Here is an 18,528-nt window from a genome sequence, read left to right on the forward strand (position 1 = left end):
AATCCAAGCTTACAATTGACTGTCTTATAACTGAATGCTGCTTACCTTTCAGGTCAGCAGCCATCCCTTAATCAGACATACATTCATCTGTTGTTCCTTGCTCTGTCCTTGGAAGGTATGTCTGGTTTCCCAAACCCCGTCATATCAAGACAGGATATGAAAAACACATGATCATCTTTTTTAAAAAAAAACAAAACAGAAAGAGCATTTGACAAAATCCAGCACCCCTTCATGATAAACATACTCAACAAACTAGGAATAGAAATTAACTGCAAAAGAAATAGACTGCATTTAATGTTGCAGCTTGGGTAGTTAGAAAGTGATCTAATAATTCATTGGCTGCAACATGGACCAAAAGGTGGCCTATAATGAGTAAGTTGGAAATGTCAGGACTGCCTTGGTTTAATATAGAGGAAGGGATTCAAAGGATTAGGGAGATTGTCATTTAAGTCCTACTCGCACACTGAGAAAGTCCAGTGGACATGCCTTTCACCACAGCTGTGAGAAATGTTTGTGAGGGGAGCACCAGCATCCTTGAAGAGCTCTGTGATTGTTCTTCTCTGCAGCCCAGACTTTAAAGTGGGAAATGCAGTCACTGAATTTGGAATCCTAAATGCAGTGGAATCCTCAGGTGGCAGGGGCCAAGGGGCAGCACACAACTGCCAAAGGCAAGGTGAGTGTGGTCATAGGAATGGACAGCAGAGTCATCAGAATAGTCTGACTTGCGGATCTATGTATTGGCTAGTTAATCATGGTGTTCTTACAAGTGAAATAGATAGGAAGCCCAGTAAATTGTTATTTGATTTGCATAAGTGGAAAAGTTCTAGATCAAGTGAACAAAAGTAAAATATGAATCACAAAGGCAAAGAGTCATAGCCTCTCGATTCCCAGACTTGAGCCATTAAACTTTCAGAAAAAAATAGAACTCCCATATAATCCAGCAACTCCGCTTTGGGGAATATATCCAAAGGAAATGAAAACATTGTGTTGAAGAGATATCTGCACCCCCATGTTCACAGAAGCACTTTTTTACAATAGCCAAGATACAGAAACAACCTGAGAGCCCATCAATGGGTAAATGGATAAAGAAAGTATAGGGGTGCCTGGGTGGCTCAGTCATTTAAGTGTCTACCTTCGGCTCAGGTCATGATCCTGAGGTCCTCAGATCGAGCCCCACGGCAGGCTCCCTGCTCAGTGGGGAGTCTGCTTCTCCTTCTCCCTCTGCCCGTCCTGCCCACTCATGCTCTCTCTATGTCTCTCTCCCTCTCTCTCTCAAATAAATGAATAAAATCTTTTTAAAAAAGAAAGTATAAAATGTGGTATATACAATGGAATATTATTCAGCCATAAAAAAGAAGGAAATCCTGCCATTTGCAACAGCATAGATTGGCCTTGAGGGCATTATTCTTTTTTTTTTTAAGATTTTATTTATTCGACAGAGATAGAGACAGCCAGCGAGAGAGGGAACACAAGCAGGGGGAGTGGGAGAGGAAGAAGCAGGCTCCTAGCGGAAGAGCCTGATGTGGGGCTCGATCCCATAACGCCGGGATCACGCCCTGAGCCGAAGGCAGACGCTTAACCGCTCTGCCACCCAGGCGCCCCTTGAGGGCATTATTCTAAGTGAAATAGAGAGAGAAAAATACTGTATGATCTCACTTATATATGGAATCTACAAGTAAAACTAAACTAAACTAAACTAAGAAAGGAGATCAGATTTGTGGTTACCAGAGTTGAGAGTTGGGGAATGTGGTAATTGGATGAAGGTTATCAAAAGGCACAAATTTCCAATTATAAAATGGCTCTACTGGTAAATTCTACCAAACATTGAAGGAAGAATTAACAGCAATCCTCACAAACTCCTCCAAATAATTGAAGAGAGGGGAACACCATGGTCAGGTTGGAATTATTCCAGGTAAGCATGGTTATTTTAACCTCTAAAAATCAATTAATATAATGTATTATATAAATAGAATAAAGTACAAAACCCACACGATGACCTCAACATATATAGAAAAAGCATTTGACTGTAATCATGCTTAATACTAAAATCCATTGAATTCTACACAAAATGAGTGAAGAACAAATTTTTGTTATGTAAAATATATGTCAATAAAGGTGCTAAAGAAATTGTTCATCTTGGCTTTGTGGGTGACATAGATAAAGAGAGCAGCTGCCGGGGACTTACCACTCGTCTGTCTGGAGAGCACCTGAACTTGGCAGTTCCGATCACTATGGAGTTTTCTTTCCTAGGCTTAATGGAACTTTAGAAATGAGAGGGGGTGAGGATTCACTCTCCCCTTGCCCTCCTTCACCCCTTCCCATCCACTCCTTCCCATCTACCACCTGTTACCACATGCGCCACCCCTGCTGGGCACTGCACGGCCCTGGGAGGAGAGGGCAAGGAAAAGCAGAGGGAGTCCCATGTGGGAAGACGGGGACAGGATATACCAGTGTGGGAGATAAGGACTGGATGCTTTATCATTTCCACAATGATCACCAGCATTCAAAATTGGGAGATGCCGCATCAGAGTCTGAAATTACAGCTTCAGCTTTTTAAAATATCAGAAGCACTGACAACACTTGGCCCCCACACTGGCTCAATGTTTCTCCCACAGTTGAACATCTTCATTCATTTTTATAACCCAGCTGCCCCCTTCTAGCATCTGCATTTGTGATCCTTTTGCCATGTGGTGTCCCATGCACCTTGTGTCTTGGCCACAGAATGCCCCGTCACCCTTCCATCTCTCGTCTGAACACCTCTCCCGGATTGTGTACACAGATACCGCCCCTGCCTCTGCCCTAGGTGTTTGCGTGCTTTTCTATGGACTCCACTAGACTCTACTCCTAGCTTCTGTGTTACCAGTTGCTGCTTTGCCTGCCGCGCCCTCTTGGTGCCCTGTAAATACTTCATAAATACTTCATATCTAACGCATTGGATTGTCCCTGGACTGGCCTGATGCTGAGGAAGGGAAGTTGCTATAAAAATAAGAAAATTCAGTAGAGAAAAATCAAGGTAAACTAACTCAGGAAAGCAGTGAGAAATGAAGGAATGTAGCAGCAGAGACCAAGGAAAAATACTCCTTGCTTGAACCGAGCCAAGCCTGTTCAGAGCCATTGACTTTCACAACATAGAGATCGCATATGACACCCCACAAGGTGATAGTGTCCTCGGCCCCTCCAACCGCAAGGCTTTCCTGACGGTCGCTGGTGCGCCTCCTGTTGGCAGCTGTGGGAGCGAGAGGTGATCTGGCCTATGCAGCTCTGACATTTCCATTTGTAAAATATCACTTCTTCCCCCCACAACACTAGGCTAGATCACATGCGCAGAGTACAGAAATCACAAATTTTTTATTTGCCTGTCTCCACCTGAGAAACCACCCGGAGAGTGGGAGAAAACCAAGAACAGAGCTTTCAGGAGGCGGGGGGGGGGAATAGAAGGGTTCATTCCCTTTTCACTTTAAGCCGGTCAGGATCATTTTTCTCTGTGATTTTTGTTATTCAGTCAGGAGAAAGTCTGTGCTTAAGAGTGGGCGACGTCATGCTCACGAGGAGCGGAGAACAGCTCCAGCTCTGTGGAGCGTGCTCACGGAACGGGGCTTTTCCCAAGTCTCCACTCAAGAGATCCTGCCTGATTACTCCTGAGTGTTGAAGACACAAGGCCCCTGAATTCAGTGGGTCACAGGCCACAGAAAGCAGAGGCCCAAAGCACCACCAAGCCACCAGGAGTGTGTGGTGTGGTGCACTGGAGCCACCTGGGAACGTCGCTGACAGGCAGACGCTTGCTTCATAGGGCTGGGTGGGGCCTGAGATCCTGCTTCTAACCAGCCCCCAAGTGATGCAGATACTACTGGTCAGAACCACTGGTGGACAGCAGAGCGGAGGAAGGGAGTCAGACCTGTGACATCTGGCCCCAGAATAAGCAACTTTACGTCCTACCAGAGAAGAGGGAGGTGCCATCTAGGAAAAGTCGCCTTGGGCTTCCTCCAGGAGGATTCTGGATGCGCCATGGTGGTCCTCCAGGCGGCTTGGGATCTGATCAAGTGGCCCCTGGCCTGAGTCCCTGCCACATTTGGCCCCTCCCTCTTGCTTAATGATCCCCCTGAGGGATGGTTACAGAGAGCAGGGAACCCTCATTGTGCGCAGGAAAATGTTCCTGTGCAAAGCTAGGCAGGGTGTGGAAGTGGGGGTGGGGCTAGCTTATGACCTCCCTGATATATATGTTCCCAAAGTGCCTGAGAGAGGAGTGGGATCGTCCTTTAGGGACACTCTGGGGCAAACAGGGGAGACCCTACACTTCTCCCCAGCCTAGGGTCCTCAAGGAGACCCCAGGCCCACTCTGGAGGAGCCCCGCCAGTACCTGACAGTCCTCTTTCAGCCCTTAGCTCCTCTAATTCCGACTGGCCAAAGGCAGAGCCTCCTGGCTGCACCCCACCAGAAAGAGTCGTGTGCCAAGGGTCACAGAGACCTCTGTCTTCGCCTGTGCTAGGCAAACCCTTGGTCCCAGGCGCTCTGGGCAATGCGCAGGCGCTGCCGGGAACGCGGGCCGGTGCAAGTTTCCTCCCTGTCAGGGCTCCTCTCCGCAGGCGCAGGTGGCAGCTGGCGCTGCTCTTGTCGCTGTCCCTCCTTCAGGGCCCCGCGGCGGCCCCTCGGCGGGACCATGCAAGCCCTGGTCTCCCCAGTGACCAAGGCCATCTTTGTGGCTCTGTTCCTCTTCGCTATCCTGCTCATTCTCTACGTGATCCTGTGGTACATTTGCCGGGACGTGGACAACGACTACATCTGAACCAGGTAAAGCACTGGCTCAGTCCCCTAAGGCCCCACCTTGTTGTGTCGTCGTCCCCCACCCCACCCCACCCCACCCCCGGCACACTTCGTGTTCCTTCTCCGGAATCCGCGTCCCTTCCCAGGACCCGGCGCTCCTCCCCTGGGCTCTGTGTTCCTTTCCTGGATCCTTAACTCCCTTTCCGATCCCACGTCCCTCCCCACACTCTGTGTGCGTCTAACTTGGATATTGCGCTTCTTCCCTAGACCCCGTGTCCTTCCCCTAGACTCCGAATTCCTTTCCTAGATCCTGCGTCCCTCCCCTGATCCGTGCCCCGTCCCAATCCCAAGCCCCATCTCTCACTCCTCGAGCTCCTACCCCAAACCCCAAGCCCCTCCCTGGGACCCTGCGCCCCTCTCCTGCATTTTCAATCCTTTTCCTGGATCGCGTTGCCCTCCCCAGACCTCTGGAGGTCCTCTCCAGATCCACAGGACTCTGTGCTCCTCCCAAGACCCTGCGGCTCTCTCCTGATCCTGCACCCTTTCCCCAGATCCCGCTCCCCTCCTCCGAATACTCTCCCCTCCCCATCTCAGGTCATTCCCAGGAATCTGCTCACAGCCCTTTACTCCCCCCACCATCCCACCTCCTCTTTTGACTTCAGACCTGCAGGCAGTTTTCTCTAGACACACAAGTGCCCCACTGCCGCACCCTGTTCACAGCCCCTCCCCAGGCCCAAGGTCCCCTCTCCCAAGACCTGGTGCCCCTCATGACCCTTGGCCTTCTCCCAAGATCATACCCTTCCCCTGATCCTGTGCCTTTCTCCAGGATCTCCCCCAACCCCTGTCCCCCAGTCCCCCTCTCTAGGTCCTGGCAGGTGCCTATGGCCAGGCTCACTGCACTGCTCCCTTCCCCACTCTGCCATTGGGTTCTGTGCCTGAACAGCTGATGACTGAAGGGCAGTGGAGAGACTTTTGATGGCCAACAGGTCTCCTGCAGCTCTGTCCCCCTGTAGGTGGTCCATCCTGCCCTTACTTGTCCTGGGACAAAGGTGCTTTCCTTCCTCCCACAGGCAGGACCAGCAAGCAAATAATAATTTGACATGTCCCTCCTTTTCCCTGAGTTTCCTTGAATTAGGTTTGGGCCCACAAAGAGGCACCTGGTGTTGGGGTTCGGCACTGCCCTGGAGATTGAAGGGTACACCATAGTTGAGCCTGTGGACATGGAGTGAACACAGGCTGGGCCACACTATGTGGATCCAACTGCTCCTGGTTTTCTTCTTTTGATGAGGCTGGTGCATCTGTAGGCAGATGGTTAGTCAGAACTGGACCAAACGGACACCTGCAGCATTAGCCACCAAGCCTGCTTTGGGACAGGGTGGTGGAACTGCGGGCAAGGAGTGCAAGGTTACTGACTTTGGTGGCCTTTGCATCACTTGGACCTGAAGGGGGACTCTGAATACACAGTTAAACACAGACTTGAAATAAGTTCACCCCAGATTCTCCCCAGAGAGGCCAAGGGCATCCAGCAGCAGACACGGCCCCATGGGATGGAGCGCACCATCTCAAATGGGCCTTATTACAGGGCATTTACAGGGTGTTTCAGGTGCAGGACGTCACACGGTTGTGAACTCCAATTCCAGATCAGCTGCTTACTAGTCACGTAATTGGACAAATTACATCTCTGACCATCTGCTCTTTCATCTATAAAATGGTATTAATGATAGTATCAAGTTCACCATGAAATACTGTATTTAAGCTGATCAACAGTCTTATACCCAATAAATCCTCAATTAAAAGTGGTAGTTACTTGTGAACAATTAACCTCTAATGGCATTTATTGTTTTACTAATTTTTGGAGACATAATTGACATACAGTAAATTTCACCAATTTTTTATTGTACAGTTCTGACTTTTGACATTAAGCTGTGGAACTATCATCACAATGAAGATATAAGAAACTTCTATTGAAAGCATGTGATTAAAAATCTTTTCCTTTCAATATCTTTAAATCTGAGAAAAATAGCATCTAAAACTAGTTTTGGAGAAACAAGTATAATACTCATTTATATTTATGTTCAATATAAATATCTACTAATTATCATCTTGGTGGTTTGAGTTTTTTTAATATTATGAAGTATAGTTGACATGCAATGTTACATTAGTTTCAGGTGTACAACATTGAGGTTCGACATTTGTATACATTCCTGAGTGCTCATCATGGTAAGTGCAGTCCCCATCTGTCACCAAATAAGATTATTACAGTATTATTGACTCTATTCCCTATCTGTGCTTTTCATCTTTTGACTTATTTTGTAACTAGAAATTTGTACCTCTTCATCCCCTTTGCCCATTTTGCCCATCCCCCCTTCCTTCCCCCTGGTGACCACCAGTTTGTTCTCTGTATTTATGAGTCAATTACTGATTTTTCTTTGTTTATTCATTGGTTTTGTTTTTTAGATTCCGCATGTAAGTGAAACCATATAGTACGGTCCTCTTATACTACCCCATCAAAATACTTCGCTACCTTTTTCTCCAATATTCATGATACTTTACATTACAAAGAAATTGCTTTTTGATATTGCCCAAACAATAAATAACTATACTTTCTTGCAAAAAAAAAAAATCGTGCACCCCAGAAGTGAATGGAATGATCATTCCAGCCCCTGCCCATTCTCCCAGAGGAGGTAACAACCATTGTTAACCATTTGGTTCTTCTGCCTTCTGCCTTTCTTTGCTCCCACCCCCCACCCCCTTTCTCTCTCTCACACACGCAGAATGCTGTTTGTTTCTTTTCTTCCTATTAAATGGGATTCTACTTTGGATTTCAGAGGACCAGTAGAGAATTAAGAAGCAGAAAGAAAATCTCCCAAGGAAGTGCCAGAACCCCGTTCTTCTCTCTTCCTGTGCCCTTAGGCATTGCTGGGAGGGTGATACCTGCTTAAGTGGTCTGTGTGGAGACTGCTTTGAGCAACTTTTGTGAGATCCTCTGATGAAAGGTGCTATATGAAGTGCAAAGACTATTTTTAAGACTCAGACAGAAAGCACTGAACATTTGCATAGAGGTCAGAGGAGGTAACAAGCCCACATTTCTGGGTGTCCCACTTCTCTTCATTGCCCACTTCTTGACTTCTGACTCCCTCCAAGGGTGGCAACCTGCAAGGTCCCTGTTGTCCTGCCCCTTAGGGTGCTGGGTGGAGCACCAGAGTCACTGCACACAAGCACTGTTCATATGGACTGGTCTTCAGCTGGAGACTTCTTCCCCTTACCTACAGAAAGCCCAGAGCCTATCTCAGTGGTTCTGTCAGTGCTTCTAGAAAGTTCCCCATCAGTAGTGTGGAGGAGGAATTGGAAGAGCCTGAGAGAGGAGACCGGTTAGAAGGCAAGAAATGATTAGGACCTGAATTTAGACAGTGCCCATGGGAGGAAGAGAGTTAGAGATGTGTCTGAGTTAAAACTGGTGGACCTTGGTGACTGAATGAACGTGGAGGCATAGGCACTGAAGTGGGTAGGGAAGAGGAGAGAGGAGCAACGCTAATACTGTTCTGTCCAGCCCACCAATGTAAGAGGCCACTGGTGTCATTAAAAGTCAGTGGCTCCCATTGGACAGAGATGGGTTCCCTTAGGCCAGCATTACCAGGCCCTACCTGGTCTGCTAACGATTGCCACCTTGATTTTCCTTCCTTCCATCCCACACCTTGACATGGGCAGATAGCTAACCAAGGGCCTGGCTCATAGTAAAAGCTCATAAAATGGTAGCTGATTTCTATTTCATGAAGTTTTACTTGTAGGTTTGGTCTCTGTAGGGGCCACCTGGCTTTGTTCTCACTTGTTGAGGAATTTCATGCTCACTGGTGGGGTCTGCACAGTTTGTGGCATATTAACTAGAATATGTGTGAAAGTCTGCTTATATATACAAACAGAGCCCTGCCTAACTATCCAGACCATAGCTGCCTCCCCCTCCCCCACTCCTAATGCTGTTTACAGAACAGCACCTGAACAAATCACAGCCACATGTTCAAGCCTTGTAGTTTGAGATGGATTATGTAATCTTTCTTCCTTCTAATTCCTCCTCAAGAATGAACTCGTGCCTTGCAGCATTCAACAGAGAGTCTGAATCCCTAAAGCAAGTCAGTCAGGTCAGAACCTCAACCTACCTGCACAGGTGTTATTTGCCACAAAGTGTTGATCTAAGACTGGCTTCATCCACCATCTATTGGTGCACATTCTAGGAATGTAGCAAACATGATGGGTGATGGGGAACCCATGTGTTTAGGCTGGTGATGTTACTCTTGACACCACAGCTGACAAACAATCAGCCGATGTCTTGCACTGGACTTTAGAATATCTGCTTTTGTTACGTCCCTTCAGCCTGCACAGCAAGAGTTAACTTCATATGGAAAAGCCATGTCACTGAGAATTCTGGTACCCTGTCATGGGTTGGAAACCTTAAGCGAGCTGCAGCTGTACCAGAGACAAGCAAACTATTAAAGCAGAAAGGAGTTTAAGTTAAACATAAGGAGGAATATTCTGAAAGGAGACTGTCAAATATCTGGTTGGAATTCTCCTGTTCTATGTCATCATCATTTCCCCCTTCTTCAGTAATTTGTGAGCTTCGAGGGGGATGTAAAGCACAGGATTAGGCACCGGGCTACAGAAGAGTACGAAGGCTGATCTCTCTTCTTGAGGACTTTAGACTTTTGTCAGTAAAGCAGAAGATAAAGAAAAAGGGCAGGGGAGAACAGCAGAATTCGGAGGTTTAGTATCCCACGGTCTGATGAGTGTAACGTGTTCTCTGGCAAGGGGAGCGGACAGAACACCGTTTGACCCAGCCTCACTATTGAGTCTCTTCCTTTCACTGCAAGGCTTTTGAAATATGATCAATTTTCCTCTTTCTAGGCTGGAAACAGAACACAGTCTGGATAGCCTGTTGGGTCCCTGGGAGCCTTTAGGGTCCTGGTAGAGTTGTTTTCTGTGTCAGTGAAGATCAGGTGTAGCTGTGATTGCCAGAGGCTGGAGACAACAGCAGCTCACATACAATGAAAGGTTATTTCTCTCTCATGTGAAAGACCAAAGGTAGGTAGTTCAGGGCTGGTTTGGTGGTTTTGTTCCACAAAGTGGTTTGGAATCCTGACTCCTTCTTGTTTCTTTCTTTCACCATACGTGGGCGGTATTCCCAAGGTTCCCTCATGATCTAAGAAGCTGTTCCAACCCCAGCCATCTTCTAAGCATTCCAGCCAAGAGGAATGAGGAGGAACTGAAGAAGCAGGTTGAAGGGCACATACCACAGGCTCTCAGGAAGGCTTCTGCAAGTTTTCCCATGACACTTCCATGATGCTAGTGTCTCATTGGCTAGAACTTAGTCACATGGCTATACTTAACTTATAGGAAGCTGAAAGTGAAGGTTCATGAATATGGAAGAAGAGGAAAGTGGCTATTAGGGGACAATGCAGAGTCTTTCCTTCATCTAAACACATGCTCCAAGGAATTTTGAAGTTCTCCATGATTCTGCAGCACTCTTTCTGGAACTCCTGTAAGATGAGGTTATGGTAGTCATGTCAAATTTGTAAATACTGTCACACTCCCCTACAATGACTTTTTGCAGAGATGGAGCTGGTAAAACATTGCTGTTCTGTGTTGCTTCTCTGGGATTTCTTCCTTTTCTTTCTTTCTTTCTTTTTTTTAAGATTTATTTATTTATTTGAGAGAGAGAGAGAGAGAGAGAGTGCATGAGCAGGGTTAGGGGCAGAGGCAGAAGGGAGAGGGAGGGAGAGAATTCCAAGCAGGTTCCATGCCCAACCCAAGCAGGCTCCACACCCAGCATGGGAGCCTGATGCAGGGCTTGATCCCATGACCCCAAGATCGTGACCTGAGCCAAAAATCAAGAGTCAGACGTTCACCCAACTGAGCCACCCAGACACCCCAGTAATGCAATTTCTTACAGCATCATCGTTTAATCTTTAAATGTATGATTTATAAATGTTTCCTCTTAGGTAACTTTGGAACTTCAGTCAATGGATCATGGGATCTTGGCTCCAAACTTCCCTCCCCCATCCCAAACCATCTTTTCATCCTACCTGCCTGTCTCAGAGAAGGGGTTGCCCCTACCCTGTTGAGGCTAATCCTGGCCCTGTGCCCTGGTTCAAAGCTCTTCCAACCTCTGTAGGACCTCCATGCAAGATTTTTTTATTTTGTATCTTGAATCTTCTATTTCTACCCACTTTTCTGCCTAATCACATATTTTCCCCTCTGATCCATGCATATTTTCTTTCTCCTCTATCTTCTGCTTGTTCAGAGCTTCTGCTGCATGATTGTTCCTCAGTCCATTTAAAATTTAAAATTTCTACCATTCATATGTGATATATGTAAACAACCTGAAAAGAATAGATATTAGTAAACTATAGGAAAAGAACTAGGAAGTGATGAGTTTTGAGTATTCACTACCTTTGTTTTCCATATATTTTATTTCATTATGATTGTCCCCACCAATTATCATGGGGTCTTGGTCCAATTACCATTGGAGGAGGTAATCAAGAGTGCAAGACTCGTGAGCTGGACCCCAGCAATGGGAGGTTCCTCACCTCTTTTCCTGTCCTTAGACTGTGCATTTTGCTTACCTTCCCTGCTCCCAGAAGCTGCAAAGGATGTAGCCTTGAGATAGGATGTGGTGTTGAGATCATCTGGATGGTAGATGTTCCTGAACCCTGTTAAGGCCTCTATATAAACTCATAGGATTCTGGTGGGCAGGTGTAGAGATCCACTCATCTTGCAGCCACCCAAGGCAAGCCTCTCATGTAAGTTTCCTTGCTTATTAAACCTGCTACCTACCAATCTGGAGTGGCTTGCCTCTTTCTTTGATCTCTCCCAGCCCTCCACATAGGGGAGTCAGTTTCAGATTATTCCCAGGAATCTCCTGAAAATCAGGTTACAAACCAACAATTACCCAAACTCATGGTTCCTTAGTTTACTCATTTCTCAAATGGGTCTAGTGATATTCCCAGCCTCTTGGGTTTTCTGTGAGGATGCCTGCTTTTCAACTCCTGCTGCCAAACTCACTTCCCCCAAATGCTGCTTTCTGGTCCACCTGATTCCTGGTTTCTAGGCCTTTTCCCAGGGCTAACTACTATTTGCCTATCCTTCAGCTTGTCACCCCAGCCTTCTGTCCTTTTATGTCCTAGTTCTTTGGATTCTGATCAGAGCTCTTAACACTGCCATGCCCCAGCCTCTTACAGTAATAGGCAACATGAATATTCACAGTATCTTTTGCCTCTAATCTCATCACCCCATTAATTCGTTCAGCCATTTAGTCAACAGATTTTTCATAATTATACGTAATGCAAACCAAGCAGTCACTGTGCGCCAGGCACTATTCTAAGTGCTTTACATGTTAATCCTCACAGCATTCCCAAGAGGAGTTTTAAAAGTTTCAAAAGTAGAATTCACTAGTGAAGCCATCTGATTCTGATTTTTTTTTTGTAGAAAGGATTTTGACTAGTAACTCAATTTCTTGCTTGTTATAGGTCTATTCTGACTTTTTATCTTCTTGAGTAAGTGTTGGTTCTTTGTGTCTTCTAGGAATCTCTACATTTTATTCATGTTATCTAATTTCTCAGCATACAGTTATTCCTAGTATTCCCATATAATCCTTTTTATTTGCATTTTGTCTCCTCTTTCATTCTTGACTTGGGGTAATTTGAAACTTCTTTTTTCTTGAATGATCTAACTATAGGGTTATCAATTTTGTACCCTTAGAGTGTTTAAGCACTAGCTGGTGCCCTCTTTGAGAAGTGTGTGGCCCTGGCTACTACTGCATTGCTTAGTCATTGACCAGTGGCCATCCCTAGAAGATCATGACTTTGATTACATAGTAAAGGCATATCCCAAAGAAGCTAAGAGAGGCTGTCAGCTAATCACAATATTTGAAGCAGGGCAGCAAGTCTTTTCTTGAAGGGGCAATCTTATAGTTAATGATTGGATCACCCCATGCCTTGAATACCATGGCTTGGCACTATTAAAATGTGGGTGTAGGAGTATTGATGTCCCTCCCTCAAAAGGCAGCCCATGCACATACTCCCAAGTGACAGTAATTCAAGTTTATGAGTAGGCTACTGCATCTAATTCTTAGGCCCCAACTAGGAGAACTGCCTTATTTTTTTTAATAATATTTTTATTTAGATATAATTCACATAACTAAACCCACCCCTTTAAAATATGTAATTTAGTGATTTTAACATATTCACGTGATTGTGAAACCATCACCACTATCTAATTCCAGAATATTTTCATTACTCCAAAAAGAAACTCCGTATCCATTAAGAGTCATTCCCTTTTACCACAGACCCTGACAGTGACTGATCTACTTTCTATGTCTGTGGATTTGCCTGTTTTGGATACTTTAACTTAGCACAATATTTGAAAGGTTGATCCATGTTGAAGCAAGTATCAGTACTTCCTCCTTTTTTTCCTAAGTGTTTAGTTCATTCCTTTTTAATGCATGAATATGTCATTGTATATATTACACAACATTTTGTTTATCTCTCCATCAGTTGAGGTACACTTGATCTTTTTTCACATTTAGGGTATTATGAATAATACTGCTGTGAATATTCATGCACACTATTTCGTGTGGACATGTGTTTCAATTGTCTTGAGTATATATGTAGGAATGGAATTGCTAGGTCATATGATAACTTTTTGAGGATCTTTCTAAGTGTTTTCCAAAGTAGCTGTATCAGTTTACATTCCCATCAGCAATGTATATGGGTTCTAATTTCTTCATATCCTTCTAACAGCTGTCCTTTTTTTATTATATCCACCCTATAGGTGTTGTATCAGTAAGAGTTCAACCAGAGAAAGAGTTACAATAGTATATGAATATATATATCAGGAATGAGCAGCGGAATGATTGAAAATCGGGTCAGAAAATTCATGGAGGGGAAGCCTAACTTAGCCTTTCCTGGTTGATACAGTCTCTAAGGCCCCTTCCAGGTCTAACACCATATACATCTAAAAGCCAAGGTGACAGAGAGAGTGAAAGAAGCAGTTTACATTTTGTTACAAGTGAGACAATACATGAGTTGTGGACAAATTTAGCAGCATGTTTTTTGTTTCCTTTACCTCTTCCAGGATCTGGCATCTCCCAGGAACTTGGGTCACAGTTTATTGTCTACCTCCGATGTGCCAGACAGTGTGGCAGCATTTGACACAATTCAAGGAATTAAGCCTCATGGCAGGACCTGCAAGGTTTCTTATGATGCTGGGCAATTTTGAGTAATAAGCAGTTTTAATTTATTCACAAATAATTTAAAAGCAACTGGTTTGGGATCTCTAGAACAGAATTGGCATTAATTGCAAGAGCTGTTTCTCTGGAAACCTCACAGGAAGATGCCTGTCTGGCTTCTCTCACTGGTACTTCTTCCCTGCAGGGAACTGCCTTTTCACTTGCTGAGTTCTTTTGTCTGTCCTGGGCTACTAACAGCCAGTGCCAGAAAGCAGCATGTATCCTCATGGACCAGGGGAGCAGATGTTTGGGAAAACCCAGGGTTGGGTTTAGAAGAGCAGGGAAATGATGGAACTATTCAGAGGCTGATGGCAAATATGAGACCCTGTTGGCATTAATTTTCCAATTGGGCCAAGGCTCCCAATTGCCTCTCAAGTAACAATAGGATGTGTTTGATGGTCAGCAAAAAGCATGCCTTGTCCTGCCTGAATCATAAATCATGACAGGGTGGTGGAAGGATGTGAATGAATATTTGGGGGTGAGAAGCAGATATCAGGATATTGATCTACTAATTTATCTAAATGAAAAGAGGCTACAGAGTAACCAACATCCAGTTTCAGATTATTACTTGTGACCACTGTGTTCTGGAATGGCAGCAGAAGTGAATGGTAGAATGAAATGCAAATTAGACTCTGAGACTTAGCTATTGGAAGCTTAAGTCATGGATAAAGGGGCCATCCGTGTATTTTGTCAGAAACTCCAGAAATAGAGCTCCCCAGGTGTTTGGCTTGGGCTCAATCAAAAGCCAGAATTTAAGCCTATTGTGCCTTTTGCTTGTTTTAGCAAATGCGATCATCTCCATGACCCATTGTATAAATTGAAAAGTTCTAGTAAGAGGCTATTTTGATCATGATAACAGTAATATATGTAACCCACAGTAAGTCAGTGTAGTCACGGACAAGCACTGCACTCTGTGATCAAAATGCTTGGGTTACCTTAGGGCTCCAGTGAGAAAATGACTGTGACCCACACACTGATGAACAGCACTGTGTGATGATGGCAGAAGCCATTCAAAATATTAAGTGATTTTATTAGAACTGGCCGCTGGATGGTTACAACTGAGAATACTTGACAGATGCAATAGTGTCCTCTGGAGCATTGAAGGATCTAAGAGAGGGCTTCCGGGCCAGCCCGGAGGATGAGAATAACTATAATACCATGTACGGCAGGGGGCTAAGTGCTTCGATTCATCACAGCTCTATGAAGTACAAGTTTTACCCCTGCTTTATGAACCTTTCATGAGTTGACTGAGGCTATACATGAGTGTCTAGTGAGGTCAGGATTTTCTGGTTTAATAAATACTCACTTGGCATTTACTATGTGCCTGAACTGTTATATGTGCTTTACACGTGTTACTTGCCTTGTTCTCCTAACTGCCCCATTAGGCAGGTACTATTGCTATCCATGGTTTACAGGTGAAGGAACTGAGGCACAGTGAGGTCAGGAGCTTACTCAAGATCACACATCTAGGAAGTGACAGTCAGGACAAATCCCAGCTGGCTGAGTCCAGAGCCCCTGCTCTCAGCCATGTACTCTGCTGCCACCTTTACACCTGAGCCTGACTAAATAAACCATTCTCACTCAGAAACGAGCACATTTGTAATTATAAATTGTTATTGTCCATGTACTGTAGCACTTCTGGACCCAGAGAGAAAGAACTTTATGTGCCCATACCACCCTATTAGAGGGTGAGCCACTCAAGGCAGGGGTCATGTGTCATGCTCCACACTCCTTGTGCCCACCATGGGCTTTGTCACCCAATAGAAGATCAGGAAATGTTTGTTAAATAACATCTTATTCAAACCTCACACAATCTTGTTGGATCAACTTTATTTGGCCTCCAATACACATAACATGTCAACACGACATGATAGACGCCAACAAGATAAATAACACAAGTGACATTATCTCAAAACATCTGTATGAAAAGTGCCTAATACACACTCAAGAGGAGACAGAACCATCCTAGTCCATGTGTAACTTTAAAAAGTCACATTTTTCGTGGAAATCAGTATAAGCTGTGAAAGAACAAAATGATGGCAAGAGAGAGCTCCTTGCAGAGTGAGCAAGCTGAATCACTGTCCTCCAAGTGCTGGAGGGACAGCTCTGCCATCTAGGAAGAAATGACCAACCAAGTGTAAGAGAAGGCAAATTAAGCTTGGGGTCAGGCGCAGAGTGTGCTGCAGTATTCTGATGGCTCCAGAAGAGTGAAACCAAGGCCTTTCCTAAAATATCCTCAAACAAACTTGAATTTTTACAGGTCCAATTGCTTTAAATGCATTCCAAATAAGCTGACTTTTAGCCATTTAGAGCCTGCCTGCTTTGCATACCCTAGAAAACTGTACCCAACATCTGCTAGGCATAGATAAGATAATTCTAGGGATTTAAGACCCCAAGCCACTGCTGCCTTTCTGAGCTCTCTGACCCAGAGACTTTACACTGTGCTAATGGGTGATACCACACTGATTTCCCTAATCCCCTGGGAGTTCCCTTGCCTTCTTCCCCTTCTGGGTGGTGAGTTTTGTCATTATCTGAACAAGGTCCCCTGCTGTAAGGGACTTCTTACCACTGCCCAAGAAAAGCTTGTTGTATGCTGCTGCTACGTCATCATAGTTTTATCTTTTTCCCCAAATCGGGCCCAAATCACCCCCAAACTCACAAACACTTATATATGAAAGAGCCTAGAATAAGCTTTAAAATAATACATACCAGATTGGTAATTGTGGTTATTTCTGAAGATGGGACTGCATTTTGGAGAAACTTTGTAAAGGGAGAACAAAATGATTTGTCTGAATTTTTAGAATTTTTTGCAAGAATATGTACACTATTACCATTGTAAATAAAATAATAAAATAACTCTAACAACAGAAATAGTAGCTGTGTATTTGTCAGCTAAAGCAAACTCTAGTTGATGCAACAGACAAAACCTGAGATTTGAATGGCTTAATGCAACAGAAGTTTGTTTTTTGTGAACGTAAATTTTGATGCTGTTTGGCAAGGTCTCACTCCTCTCAAGGGACCCAAGTTTCCAGGTGGTTTTGAAGTGCCACAAACTCAGCATAGGATTGCCATGTTTGAGGGCACCTGGGTGGCTCATTTGGTTAAGTATCTGACTCTTGATTTTGGCTCAGGTCATGATGTTAGGGTTGTGAGATCGAGCCCCTGGTCAGGCTCTGTGCTCACCATGGAGTCTGCTTGGGATTCTCTCTCCCTCTCCCTCTGTCCTCACCCCCTGATTTATCACGCTTTCACTCTCCCTCTTGAAATAAATAGATAAAATCTTTTTATTTATTTATCTGAGAGAGAGAGAGAGAGGGCATGAGAAAGCGTGAGTGGGGTGGAGGTGTGGTGGGCAGAGGGAGAGGGACCAGAAGACTCCCTGCTGAGCAGGGAGCCCGACATGGGGCTTGATCCCAGACCCTGGGATTATGATCTGAGCCAAAGGCAGACACTTAACTGACTGAGCCACCTGGGTGCCCCAATAGATAAAATCTTAAAAAAAAAAAAAGATTGTCAAGTTTGCTGCTGAGTGAAAGAGAAAGCACAGAAATGGCATACTGGCTCCAGATGTGACAAGCAATGCTTCTGCTCCTATCTCAACGAAAACAGCTAGTCACATGACCCTTTTAGTCAACTGGAAATGTAGTGTCCCTGTGGCCAGGAGAAAAAGGAAAACAAGATATGGATGCGTACTTGTAGTCTCTCCCACATACTATTACATAGTAGGTGGTCCTCAATTAAGAGTGACCATCGTAATTTGTTATGACCAAAAGCTTCTTCATTTCTTGGAGGAGTTTCTGAGAAGGCCAGATTTGCCTTGATATTCTCCAAATTTCCAAGCACCTACTATATGACAGATGCTTTCAAACACAGTATCATATCTAATTTTAAGAGGATCATGTAAATGTCAGCAGGGTGGATTTGCCCTTCTTTACTCAATAGCACCTTTCCACACTGCCCTTTGCAATGTCAACTCTAATGTCAGTAGGCTGAGAATTCTCTCCTTCCTTTTGATACATGAGTAAAATCTTAACCTCTGAGTCTCTGCTCCCCTCCACATGACTGAATTTGCCTGAATGCCTGCACAAGTGCCATTACGCACACTGAAAACCAGGACCTTCCTGTGGGTCAGGAACACAGAGAAGAGGTCATAGAAGGATGTTCATTTTTTCCATTTTAATCTGTGCTAGCATGTCCACTAAGGAACAGTTTTCACCTGCTAGGAGGGGTTTTAAGAGTTCAACCTAGTAGATGTTTGCTCCACGTTGACTTCCATGGTCTCTCCTCACTACAACTTATGAGGGAAACTTTGGGATTTGATCTCCTAGGTAAGTCCATTCATCTGCAGGTGTGTTTAGTGGCCGGTTCCAAATCAGACATCCCATTAAAATTTTACTGCAAATATCAGGGAGGTTCAAAAACCCTTTCTTTAATTTCTGGCTTGTATCCAAAGAACTAGTCAATTATGAGGCAAATCAGACTAGTCACCA

The sequence above is a fragment of the Ursus americanus genome, chromosome X (assembly GCF_024610735.1).
Source record: "Ursus americanus isolate L20-20 chromosome X, mUrsAme1.1.p, whole genome shotgun sequence".
Taxonomy (NCBI): Eukaryota; Metazoa; Chordata; class Mammalia; order Carnivora; family Ursidae; genus Ursus; species Ursus americanus.